At 43.6% G+C, this 14028-nt stretch overlaps 1 protein-coding gene across 2 annotated transcripts in view; it reads right to left on the reverse strand.

Moving 5' to 3' along the window:
* Nucleotides 1–3643: 3643 nt before the first annotated feature.
* Nucleotides 3644–14028, reverse strand: part of RBM45 (RNA binding motif protein 45) — a 67017-nt gene continuing 56632 nt past the window's right edge. For both annotated transcript variants that reach the window (XR_007454464.1, XM_049615984.1), the window contains one exon: nucleotides 3644–4389. The gene's annotated coding sequence lies outside the window, so the exon portion shown is untranslated. The remainder of the gene's footprint in view (nucleotides 4390–14028) is intronic.

Raw genomic sequence — 14028 nt, forward strand, 5'->3', positions numbered from 1 at the left:
CGCGGAGCCGCGGACTCCAGCACCGACAGCGGCGGTGGCGGCGGTGCTGCGCCTCCAGTGGTCCGCCGCGCCGCAGCCCCTCCTCTCCCACGGGCGGGGCGCGCTGGCGGGGCGGCGCTCCCGGCTCCCCGCCCCCGGCTCCCGCTAGCCGCCCAGGCCGGAGCGGCCCCGCGGGCGGCGGGCTCTCCCGCCGCGCACCCGCCCCGCCGGCCCCCTTCTCCGCGCCGCCCGCTGAGCTCCGGGCCGGGCTCGCCGAGCTTCCGACGCGCGGGATCCCACTGTCTGGCCTCCCCCCCCCCCGGCCCGGCCCCCTGGGGACCCCTGGGGTCCAGAGATAACCGCCGCGGAGACCCTGGCCGGGAATCTCCGGGCCTGAGAGGCGCTTCTGTGGCCACAGAAGCGCCCCCGCCTGCCCAGGCCAGCGGAGGCGGGCCGGCCGCGGTTCTCTAGGGCTGACCCCGAAGGGCCCCGGCGCTGGGGGCCTGGAGCGCAGCCGCTCCGAGCTCCTGGGGAGAGCCGATCAGAAGGAGACAGCAGCCCGGCGGCCTCCCCGGAGGCGCTGTCCAGCCGGGGTCTCCGGCGGACGTTCAGGCTGGTCAATAAACACACAGGACTGTGTGTGCCTGCCCGCCCCGACTTCCCCACCGCCGGGTCCCTGACACTGCGGAGCCAAACTTCCCAGGCCCAGAGAAACACTTGGGTTCGGTGAAAACGTATATATCCGTTGCCTAAAGCCCCACCGTACGACGACGCTTACCCACTCTCTTGAGCTCTTCCACCTTTAGACCCTTCCCAGTCTGTGCCCTAGGGTACATTAATCGGGAGGCGAATTTGCTCCAAGGACGGGGTAATTTAAATATTTGCACAGACGATTCTTCTGTAAATGGATGACCGAGGAAATGACAAAAGTATTTCAAGACATTTCTGTCATCACCATCTTGGGGGGCGGGGGTGAGGGGGTGGGTATGAATCCAGACAACACTGATTGAGCCTAATAGGAATTATGACAGAAACAGCACTGGAGTGCTCTATGGGCTATCTAGGCGTCCAGATTGGAAGGGGGACCGGGAGGGGGCAGGCTTCAAAAATTGAAGACACTGCTGCCCACAGAGGCAACTCAGTGACGGCGTTTCACTGTTCTCATACTGTCCTGTTATAAAATACTAGGCGCTGGACTCTGTGACACATGGCAGTTTCGCTTTAACTCCTCCCCTGTGAAGACACTCTCCTCCAGGGAACGAGCGACTGGATCCCTGACCCTCTCGGAATCACCACCACCTCCTTACTCCTTCCACGGGGCGTTCCACTGACAGAACTACGGAAACCACTCCGGCTACAAAGAAGGGAAAAGTCAAACCCCATACAAGAAAATGCACAAGTGTGGGAGGAGGTGAGAGAGAACCCACGCAGTGTCCTTAACGTAAAGAAGTGCTTCTCCACGGTTTTCACTCCTAGTAGCAGAGAACCATGAACTGCTGGGGTGGGGGAGAGGAGCTACCACAACGGAAATTCCTTTTATCTTAAGAATGCTTGCACACTTTTCACTCTAGTCCATAGCATCTCTGTGTGTTTTGCTATTTTAAAAATAGGTGGAAGTATCAGGAAAAGGTCTCCTACCTGTCTCGTTAATGATCAAATAAGATGTGATGGCACTACACCCTTGGCAACGGGCAGGTTAAAGAGAGCCGCCATTGCTCTGGAGGCAGCTTCTCCACTCTGCATCACAATAGTTTGAAAACTCAGACTGGCATAGATATAGGAATATGAATAACAGGCTTTTCACCACTTTTAGAGCTACCTCAGCAGTTGCCAGAGAGCAATGTTTTCATGAAGTGTATATTCTTGCTAAGAGTTCAGGTCATGAGTCTTATGTTGACTAAAAGGATCTCTGCTCCCTGATTCATTCCTTTTATTCGTGCATGGGCGTTTTCAGTGAAGGAAGTTAATGATCTTCTTAAAATACTAATAATATTAATGCTATAATTTCATCACATACAAATGAACTGAGCTTCATATGAATCATAGTCCCCACCATCAATACATACAGCTCTCAGCACTTCATTTTCATTACAGTTTTTAATGTTTTTAAGTTTATTTATTTATTTTGAGAGAGAGAGAGAGGGAATCCCAAGCAGGCTCCCCATTGTCACATGGAGCCCAACACAGAGCTCAAACTCTCGAACCGTGAGATCATGACCTGAGCTGAAAACCAAGAGTCAGACACTTAACTGACTGAGCCACCCGGGCACCCGTCATTACAGTTTTTCTATGGGCACTATTTTAGCTGGGTTTTTTTTTTTTTAACATTTTTTTTTAACGTTTATTTACTTTTGAGACAGAGAGAGACAGAGCTTGAACGGGGGAGGGTCAGAGAGAGAGGGGAGACACAGAATCTGAAACAGGCTCCGGGCTCTGAGCTGTCAGCACAGAGCCTGACGTGGGGCTCAAACTCACGGACCGCAAGATCACGACCTAAGCCGAAGTCCATGCTCAACCGACTGAGCCACTCAGGCACCCCTTAGCTGGGGTTTCTTAAGAAGGGTGAAGTGCTAATTCTTCTTTGAAAGATGCAACCCCTGGGCATCAAGAGCAAGGAAAAGAGGATATGCACCAGGGAAGAATGGGAAGCAAATACATGATATGTTCCAAACCTGGGCCATTCTTCATGAACCTGAAAAAGCACAGTTGCTGGCCCACGTGAAGTGGGCCACTGTGAATAGGAACAGCCTATCAAAGTGAGAACCAAAGAAGAAATTGGCCTGTAAGCTCCCTCTCATCTCCTATTTCCCATTGGTCAAAATTTATCCCACTGGTTGTTAACTACCCAGCTTTCAGGTTGAATCATCTCTTTCCTCTGGCAGCTACTTGAAAAACAAATCCACGCTCTGGAACCATGCTACGGGATCTGTGCTGAATTGTTCCACAGACAATTTGGTTATGCTGGAAGTTGTGTTTCCCAGAATCCTCTTTTCTGTATGTTCCAGGTCTACGTGTGTCCAGATGGATAAAAGCTGAAGTTGCCGGAGACTTGGGAGGCCAAAGTGAAGCAGCCCAATTACACTCTGAAAGTTGTCATTGGTTAGATATGAGACAAATATCCACATGCAAGAGGGTTCTCCTTCCTTCTCACTCTTCCAGGCTCTGTGTTCTCCTCTGCAGAATAAGTATGACCACAGCTGGGCTAACAGGCTCTTTATAGACTCTTCCAGAGGTGGTGTCCACAAAGGCCACAACCTTCTGTGGACTTCTACACCAACCCTCCTGGTGGCCTCACTGAAGCAGGTGGATGTGCTTCCACATTCCCCTGAAAATTCAGACTGCTTCACCTCTGTGAGGGCTAGTCCCTGATCTTTTGGCAACCCTTTTCCAGACTCTTCCTTCCCCAGCTCCTCTCACAAATGTGGAGGTCTAATTGCTACAGGAAAGCCCCTATTCAACATACTTATCGTGCTTCTGCTTCCCTGATTGAACCCTGTCTGCCAGAGGCTTAAGCTTGTGGCTCATCTGCCCCAGGAGGTTTGCACTGGGTCAGTCACCTGTGGGCAACTGAGGCAGGCCAAGTAGCTGAGAAATCTGGAAATGTGAGGCAAAGATCTGAGGAAGTACTCCAGCGGCACCCTATACGAACAGCAAAACTATTCATAATTTTGCTTTGTATTTGTTCATTGACAGTGTTCAGCCTTGAAAATATTTTAAGTGTTACTAAATTCACCTACTTTGGTGAATCATTCCCATAAACTGGAATGAACGGTGGCTTTTTTTTTTTAACCTTTGTTTGAGACATCATTTTGGCTCCTTGAGTGGAAAACAATAAACCAAATCTCAGCTGGAAAATTCTGACCAGTATCTTCCCCCAGCTATGGAAGCATCCTACCTGAGTTTCTCACTTTGTGAACATAAAGATGAGCATTGCTTTTTGTAACTCACTCTTTGTAAAGTCAATTTTTTTAAAAAAATAAATTTACCATTTTATAAGATCAAAGGAACACAGTAAGAAAATCAAAAGGGAAACTCTTTGTAGCAATGAGTTCTTGCAGGAAGAGTACAATGTTAGTTTTAAGTGTGAGGGGCCTTCACATACCCTTACCTTCAGCCTGTTTTGTCACTCTTGGCATTGCCTTTGAACGTGTGCATACACTTTTCCCCCCAATTTCTTCATCACCGATGCTGTTGGAACTTTTCTTACCAAGAATATTGTCATCAAGAACCTCTGGGTAAATATCTGTCAAGGTCAGAAGCCAAACCTCCACGTCCCAAACCCCATTTGGTCCTATACCCTTCATTCCCACACTGTCAGGATCGGCCCAGATGACTTGTTGATATAGCCCAGAGAATGTTGTAGCATCCACTTCAGAGTGAACCTTTCATTCAGAGCGCATATCAGGGTGTCTAAAAGGATGGAAAGAATTGGGATTTTGTTAGGCTAATTGGTTGTAGGGGGCTTGGGGTTTTTGATACCTATTTTATTCATTTAATTCAATACATGCTTATGAAGTATCTACTATGTGTTAGGCATAATTCTGGGTGCTTGAGATATGAGTAAGCAAAACAGAGCCTACTTTCATAGAGCTTACGTTCCAGCAGAGAGAGACAGACAATAAACAATAGACCTAAAGATAAGTGAATTATACAGCATGTTAGAAAGCCTAAGTAATGCAGAGAAGCATAAAAGTCGAGCACATTAAGAGGAATGGAGGGGCGCCTGGGTGGCTCAGTCGGTTGAGCCTCTGACTTCGGCTCAGGTCATGATCGCATAGTTCGTGGATTCGAGCCCCACATCAGGCTCTGTGCTGACCACTTGCTCAGAGCCTGGAGCCTGCTTCGGATTCTGTGTCTCCTTCTCTCTCTGCCCCTACCCTGCTCACACTTTGTGTCACTCTGTTTCTCAAAAATAAAAAAATGTAAAAATTTTAAAAATTTTAAGAGGAATGGAGGTGGCCTGCCATGTTGCAATATTATATAAAGTGCTCTTCACTGAGAAGGTGCACTTGACCAAAGACTTGAAGGAGGTGAGGAAGTCAGTCAGGCAGATGTATGGGAATGGGAAGTTCCCACTCCAGTCAGTGATCAGCCACTGCAAAGCCAATGGAGTAAGCATGCCTGATGTGTTCCAGGAAGGGCAAGGAGGTCAGAGTGCCTGGAATAGAATGAGAGCCGGAGACAGTGTGAAAAGAGAGAGGTAACGGGGCCCAATCACTTGGAACCTGCAGGCCATAGTGAGGACTTTGAATTTTCTTCTAAGGGAGATGGGCATTGATCACAGACCTGTGCAGTGGAGTCAAATGATGTGGCTAATGTTTTAAAAGAGCTCTGGCTGCTGTGCTGTGGATAGGCTCTTAGAGGGGCAAAGGTGGAAGCTGTCCCTCTGGTGGGGGACAACAGTAGCTCAAGGCCAAGTGGTAGAGGGGAGTGGTAAGAAGTGGTCAAATTCATCATGCGTTTTAAAGGTAGAGCCAACTGGGGCACCTGGGTGGCTCAGTGGGTTAAGCGTCTGACTTCAGCTCAGGTCATGATCTTCTGATCTGCGAGTTTGAGCCCCACATCAGGTTCTGTGCTGACAGCTCAGAGCCTAGAGCTGCTTCGGGTTCTGTGTCTCCCTCTCTTTGTCCCTCCCCTGCTCATGCTCTGTATGTCTCTCTCTCAAATAAATAAATAAATTAATTAATTAATTAATTAAATAAAAAGGTAGAGCCAACAGGATTTTTGCATGAGTTATGAATGAGGCTTATTTTATTATACTATTCACTTGGTGAGGTTGTGGGGAGCAAACATAGGGCCCTGCGGCCTTTAAATATTGGGGAGTGCTAATCACGGGCAAAGATCCTAATGCCTGAGAGGGACCATTACAAGCGCTAATACCATTAGATAATGGTATCAGCAACACAACAGTGCTCCATGATTTGGGTTTGCATAAAACACACACAAACCCATACATGCAAAGGTGAGATTCATCTACATGGAAAAGTGGACTGTTTGGACATACACACAACAAACCCCTTAGGAGCATAAAATTGAAAATGAAGTTTCCCCCCAAAATTGTAGGATGAAATTAGCAAAATGGAACACACTTTGTGTTTCTTATCCCACTGCTTCATGTCCCAGGGCTTAATTGGAAAACAAGACTTTCATGTAAGCAAACTCAGACCCAGAACATAATTTCTCAGCCCTCAGGCCTTTTGGGGGAACTAGATCCTTAAAATACCCTTGTTATTATTTGCACAGGCCTACCTGCTTTCCAGGAGGGCTAAGAGAGCAAGAACCCAACCTTCCTAATGGGCAAGGATGCTAAGGGAGCTGAAAGTTCTCTAAGGATAATTAACATAGTGATGGGTGCTGCTAATCTGAGGCACTTGATATCTTTCTTCCAATTCCCTAAAAGGGTTATTGCTGTATGTTTACCTCTAGAACTCCTACTACTACAAAGAAGGAGGCAGATACCAAAGGTGTGGTGAGATGATTTCGCTGATTCTCAGACACACATGTAAAGGCACTGAATCACAGAGCAAGAAAATAACTTTTTCTCTCTCCTTTCCTTCCTTTCTTCTTTCCTTCTTTCTTTTTCCTTCCTTCCTTCCTTCCTTCCTTCCTTCCTTCCTTCCCTTTCTCTTGCTTTCCCTTCTCTTCCCTTCCTTCCCTTTCCTTTCCTTTTTTTGCTCTCTTGCTTTCTTGCTTTCTCTTTTTTCTTTCTTTTTTGTTGAGGGGGGCAGGTTGATCTCAAGAAGCAAGGCTTAATTTGGTGCTTATATGTTTTTAATAGCTCTGTTTAATCCTTGCAAATCTCTTATTTTAACAAAAAGGAAGCAGATCCCAAGGCTTGGGGCCTTTGATTCTAGTAGCATGGTTCTGGAACTTAATGATGTTTTATTTGTTGGTCTTCACTGTATTTATTTTTAGAGTTATTTTATGTTTGCGGCTTGTGATACAGTTGTGATATAAAGTTTGTTTTAAAAACTCTTTTTTAATGTTTATTTATTTTTGAGAGAGAGAGAGAAAGTGTGCAAGGATGGGGCAGAGAGAGAGGGGGACAGAGGATCTGAAGCGGGCTGTGCCTGGATAGCAGAGAGCCAGATGTGGGGCTCAAAAGAGCAAAGTCAGAAAGGCTGAGCTTCTAAACCCAGTCTCAACCTTTCCTTGCTGTTTGACTTTGAACACGTTTCTGAAGCTCTGTCTCAGCCCCAGGTTCTTCCTTTATAAAAGAGATGAAAAAAATTTCCAAACCTAGTAACTCTGTGGTGAGAGCTGTCACAGTAATATGTAAAGTACATCCTGTATAGAAAGTTCTGCACAAATATTTGGGTTATCTCTGCTTCCTGAAAGCCCATCCTGCCTTGGAGATGAAACACAAGTGTCATGATCTTCATAAGACTTTTCCTAATCCCGGCCAGGTTTGAATGTGACCATTCATCTCCACAGAACTGCTTCCTGTATTCTCCCTATGTTCTGTTGTTCTTCTCGGCTTTAGACTTTGTTACCTCTACTTGATTATAAGCTTCATGAGGGCAGCTTTTTGTCCAAAGCCTTGTATATCATGGATGATTAATATACATTCCACTAACTTAATTCAGTTAATCACGTATTCAGTGATAAACTTATGCCCAACACATGTACTTTAAATCACCTGTCTGCTGACAAGCACTGGCAGGCCTTTGATTCATCAGTGCACAGCCTGAGAATCTTTACACACATAAGGTACTGTCCCTAAACAGAATCATTGTCTTACACACAATATGACCTATGGTGTTGAGATTAATAAAAAAACAATTTAGTTAAAAGTATGACTAAGTTCATAGTAGGTTTTGCCTATGATGTTTTTCCTCAGCTGATACTCTCATGAACGAGTCCACAGATTTTTTTGTTCGTTTGCTTTTAATATTGAATATTGGCACTGAAAGTGGTTGGGAATCACTAGAGTAAATGGCATATAAAAGCATTATATGGCCCTTGGTTTACACTCTCAAAGCTGGTTATCAAGATATGTTTAGGTTGATACATCTCTTAAGACTGTACCATAATATCAGACGAGTTCATGAGTTGTAAGTATTTCTTGCCTGATATGCAGCATAGAAAAAAGAGGTTATGTAGTCGTGTTAGGTGTGTGGGTAATACCAAAAGCAGCAGCAATATGCATTGCTCCACAGATTACATGTGGCATTATTTAGATATAGCATTTCAAGTTCATTTTCTCATTTCATTATGTGCTCACTTTGTGAAACATGCAGGTAAGATATCCATTTGACATAAGAGGAAACAAACACTGGAATGTGACACTCCATGGTCACACTCATTAATGGGAGTTCTAGAACTCTGTTGTTGTCCTCAAACATTTTCCCACTCCCTGACAAGTTATGCTGCCTCGGAGACCTAAGCACGTATACAAATGGAGACCCACATCCCAGTATACCTAAATATTCAAAAGTTATAAATCAAACAGTTTAATAAAATACATTCTATTCTCCTACCTTACCAATGATACCTTTGTAATGACCTGGAAGGTATTCAGAATTTTTAAACTCCCTGTAGTTCTAACCAGATGACTTAGCGGTTCAGGAAAGTACGCCCCTGGCTCCTGCCTGTGTCTTGCACCTTTTCTCTCCCCACCCCCAGCTCTATCTAATGCATCCTGGAAGGATCTTTGTGCTCACACAGGAGGACGATCCAGCCCCTACACCTAAGGTCTGTTTATACTTCCCTCAAACAGTTGCCCTTTGGCACAGGGTCCTGATTGTCCTGAGTGCGGTAGAGAAGAGGGGCAAGGGCTCCGGTGGGCATGCCACCTGGGTCCTGTGCGTCTCATGACTGAAGGGGAGACACCTGGCTCAGAGGAGGACCAGAACGGACCTCTAAATCACAGGGCCCAGAGCAATGTCTTGGTCAGCTTTCACAAGGACAGATCTGGTCTGTACTTAGAATTCCATTTTAATTTCAGTATTTCCTGGGAAGAAAAATTCTTAAACCTGATGCCTCATAGCTGTAGAATCTCACAGTCCTCCCACTTTATTATTAAACTCCACTCCATCATTACAGAACCGTAAAAATATTCAAGGTACTCTATATATCTCAACTTGCAAAACAAAGAAACTATTGCTTTATATTGATTTGGAGATATTGATAAACAGTGATAGTCAAATTCTTCAATATAAGATACCGAGAGGAAATTGCCACAAGTAATTCATAAAATACTGATTCCAAACCACCCCCCAGCCCCCAAAATCTAACTCACAAACTAAACAAATGAAGGCCAATTTCCCTTTAGGGAGGTGTACCTTTGACATCTGAAGACTAAATATATGTAGGTGAGCAAAACCATGTATCCTACCCTCCAGGCTTTTCTTAAAGAAGAGGTCCAGAAATAAGTGTCAATATAGGGAAGGGTCCTGGATATGTCTCTCCAAGACTCACCTTCCCTGGGTTTTCTCATTCCAATTCCCTTGACCTATCCACACTTGACTCCAAGGAATTTCGGTCCAAACGCAAAGTTCTCTCATTTGGTTCCACTTAGCAGAGCTGGCACATGCTGACATTTCCAAAATATCTTCACTAAAGAGTAAGGGCAAGGGGAATGGAAATAGTTGTAGAAAAATACAAAAAACTTAAATATGGCCTTGCTTCCAGAATAAGGTTTCTGGTCCTCAGTTACTTAACTGCATTTTAACACCCGCAGGTTACAATTTCCCAGGTAGCTCTCACGGTCTGTTTCCCTAAGGGCTCCCTGCCTGTCTTTGTTGGGGGCGTCTGCCTATCACCTCGTCTTCCTAAACTCCCCAGGAATAATGTCATCATCCATTTAGTCCTGTCCCGGGGATGTGCATCAAATACCCAGGTGCATGGTCATGGATTTCTTTGGAACCTGTCACACAGGCTCTGTTTTCAGTTGGAAAGAAAAATCTCTTGTGAAATTCATTGTCAGGATATCTTTGTTTGATAGATAAACTTCAGTGATCAACTCTATAGCTGAAGAACTCAGAAGAGACCTTTCTCCTTTCCCCAAATACGCGGCAATGGGCAATGAACTCATCCATTATCAGCCACCCAGGAGGGTATATTGACCACAGAACAATGTGCAGGCATCAGCATAACATTAGTGTAGCCCGCATGAGCCTTTGGCTTAAAATAGTTGAAAGAGAAATACTCAGAATTACTGCAGCAGGCCAGGGAGGACATTTAACATTATTACAAAAAAAGGATAATAGCCCTCTCTTTTCTGACCAGTTAGAATCTACTTTTAAAGTGGAATATAATTTAGAACTGCACTGATCAACAGAGTAGCCACTAGTCACATGTACCTATTTAAATTGTAATTAATATTAGTTAAAATTAAATAAAATTTAAAATTGAGTTCCACACTTGCACTAGTCACTTTTCAATGCTCAGTAGCCACATGTGGCTCGTAGCTCTATTGGCCAGCAGCACAGAAGAGAACATTTCCCTCATCATGGCAAATTCTATAGGATGGCACTGATCCAGAAGATATTCTTGCCACTAAAAAGGAATAAAATTTAAAACATTTTTCCTGTTACCACAATTCTGGGCAGAAAATGAAGCACTCAGGAATAAGATAAAAACTGCAGGGCTCAATAACAAAAATAGAAGCTTCTTTCATTTACTACATAACAAGTTTTGGGACATTTTGAGCATTTTTGGAAGGAAGAACTACCTATTTAACAATCAATGGATAGGAAAGAAAATTTATGCTTAAAGTGAATTTTAAGGTGCATAAATGGAGAGTAAAAATAAATAGCCTGATGTTACAAAGTGGAGGCTCAACACAGGCTGATTTAGGTGAAACAGGGAGAAAACTGGCAGAATCAGGAAAAAGAGATTAGACTAGACCAAAACAGATAGGATTGTTTTAGTAGCCATATCTGGCTAAGAGATCTAGCAAGTTTTTCAGTGAGAATTATAAATTAATATCTGAAACCCCGGTACATGTCTTTTATTTTTGATTACCTAGAACTGTGCTTAATTACATAGCAAAATTGTGTATAGAGAAAAACGATATGCAATATCAGAGCATGTTCTAGGACGGCAAAGAGATCAGCTGAGAGGTCTTTATGAACATTGAAGCTCTGAAGAAAGCAGACAAAAAATATAAAGAAATCTTATAAAGCAGATAGGCCTACATTTAATGTTACCTAGCTTTAATTATTTTACTTAGTTTATGTTACCTTTAACGATATATTCCCTATGTCATGTAGTTCAGATATGTCAGATTTGGTCAACTCATTCATCCTTGCAAAGGTTTCTGTGTGGGCAATTGATTCTTTTGAGGATTGACTATCACTAGCTGCACTTTCGGCTGCCGTGAACCATTTGATCTCCTGGGCATTTTTTTTTAAACCTATTGCAGAATAAGCCAGACACAAATCTGTTCCAGAAGTAGACTGGTCATGATGCAGGACCCAGAACTTGATTCATTGTAAGAAGCAGGGTGGTATTTTTTTTTTCTTTTCTTGAATAATGAAATCAAGAAACACACACAAACACATACACACGATCAGTTTTGAAGTCTCCCCGCCTCACCTCATGACATACCATGCTTCATAACATATTTTGGATGTTCATGTATCTTCCAGTCCTCTACACTCAACTATAGGTAGACTTTAGCAAAACTACTTTAGGCCTGTGGTGAAGCAAAGATGCAAAGTTCAGTTCACATCGGTCTAGGTGCCACAGGGAGATAAGCAGAATTTGATTAAGACAAGAAAGAAAGAAATGTGCTCCTAACTGCCTCTCCAAACATGGAAGATGCCTCTCCAACAAAGCCAAAACAATAACAAGCTACCAATTCTGCCCATCCAGCACTCACTTTCTCACTATCCTTCAGTGCCCTCTGGTTCTTCATCTCCTTTTTGTCCAGTTTATGTTCCAGGGTTCACCTTGATAATTCTGCAATAAAATATCTCCAATTCCTGTGCTGCTTTCCCTGATTGGGTAAATTCCAGCCCGGGAAGAACTCAATTACCCGACCTTCTCTAGTTCTGTACCTGAGCAGCTAAATGTTGATGGAGAAAATTATACATCGGCTTCAACTTTACCTTGGGAATCTTAGTCCTCAAAAGTGTCCTTCATACAACACAGCCATCATACCATACCACTATCCCTGGAGTTTTTGGTTTTGTTTTTGGCTCTCAAAAATACTATTTCATGCTTTCTTCTCCATCGTTAAATGTGCTACCTCATACCATGTCAAAACTCTCAATTGATAATCTTGCTTCATTCTTTGTTGAGGAAAATAGAAGCCATCAAACAGGAACTTCTTGTTTTCCAACTTTACCCATCTACAATCCAGGATTCCCCCTCCTATCAGAGGCCAATGCCACCTGTGCTTTGAATCCCAGGTGCCCTAGCCACCTCAAGGACTTTGCTCCTTGGGTTATCAACCACTCCCTCTCTCTGGGATCATTTTCAATAATATATAAACATGCTCTAGTGTTGTCCATTCTGAAAAGCATCTCTTGATTTGATCACCTCTCCAGATACTGTATGCTTTTCTGTTTCCTTTCATAGCTAAATTTCCTATTTTCTCCACAGGCTTCTATCTGGATTCTGCCCTATAGTCCACAAAGACTGCTCTTATTAAGTACCATAGGTTGTTTTTAGTGACCTCAATGTAGCCAAATCCAATGCGCACATTTCTATCTACATCTTATTTGGCCTTTTAGCTGCATTTGACAAGTTCACTTCTTCTTTCTTGAAGCATTCAGTCTTCTTTCTTGATTTCTGAGAGATTTCCCTTCTATCCTTTTGACCCACTTCTCTCAATTTCTTCATGGCTCCTTTTTTTTACTGACTTCCAAATGATGGTGTTCTCTATGCTTTCATCCAGGGCCACAGGTGCTTCTCTTCTCTTAGGTAATCCCTCCAGTCCAAACTTCTCTGAGCTATAGACATTGTTTTCCAACTTCTGACTTCACATCTTCATTTAATGTTTCCTGGTATTTCAAACTTAACTCAATGATTTTTGTACTACCAAAGCTCTAGGGTTTCCTATCCCAGCAAATGACACCACATTCCACTTAGTTGCCCAAGTCAGAAATCTCATTCCTCCTATCTAATCAATCATGAAGTCCTGTTGTTTTTACCTTCAAAATGTATCTAAAATGTCAGTGTAGGGCGCCTGGATGGCTCAGTCAGTTAAGCGTCCGACACTCTTGATTTCAGCTAAGGTCATGATCTCACAATCCTGAGATCGAGCCCTGCGTTGGGCTCAGTGCAGAGTGTGGAGTCTGCTTGGGATTCTCTCTCTCTCCCTCTCTCTGCTCCTCTCCTGCTTGTCCACACACACTCTCTCTCTTCAATAAATAAATAAACTTTAAAAAAAAATTAAAAAATACCATGTGATGTTGTCATTTCTCTTTTCTCTCATTGGTAACCATACAAAAGCAGGAAGAAAGAAAGAAAGAAAGAAAGAAAGAAAGAAAGAAAGAAACTCACAAGCTATATATCCCATTATACGAAGGAAACAGCCAAAATCCCAAACTATAGAACAAGTAGAATGGTTCCTCCAAAGCAGGAGAGATCATGCCAGGAGTGTACACTTGGCAAAAGTGGTGAGAGGGTCTATGGATGTGAATCTTAGAGACAAAAAAGAATGTTTCTTAAAGGTGACAGGTACACCTTTATTTCCAAAACTGAAATCCCTTGTTTATAACACTAGAGACAAGGTCCACATGCTGGCCATGAGAGTACCCTAGCCCTGGTTTGGTTCTGAGAAGCAGGAGAAGAAGATCTAAATGAGGAAATACAGAGACAGGCTATATTTGCAGCAAGCAGTATTTCTCTTTGGCAGAGCAGGAGAAAGAAAAATGCATTGTGAAAATTCACTGCCTGTCACCATTGGCTAAAGAGAAGTAAAGCTAAACAAAAGTACACACAATCAAGGTTATAAAAACATTTCAGCTAGCCTATGACTGGTGCTGGTCTTTCTTGCAGGTATAGTGGTAGCATAGAAAAACTCAGCTGCTTCAGAGATAAGTAATCAAAATGGAATATGCACAGTATCTATACAAGATGCTACACAAAGAAAAG

The sequence above is a fragment of the Panthera uncia genome (genome assembly GCF_023721935.1).
Source record: "Panthera uncia isolate 11264 chromosome C1 unlocalized genomic scaffold, Puncia_PCG_1.0 HiC_scaffold_3, whole genome shotgun sequence".
Classification (NCBI taxonomy): domain Eukaryota; kingdom Metazoa; phylum Chordata; class Mammalia; order Carnivora; family Felidae; genus Panthera; species Panthera uncia.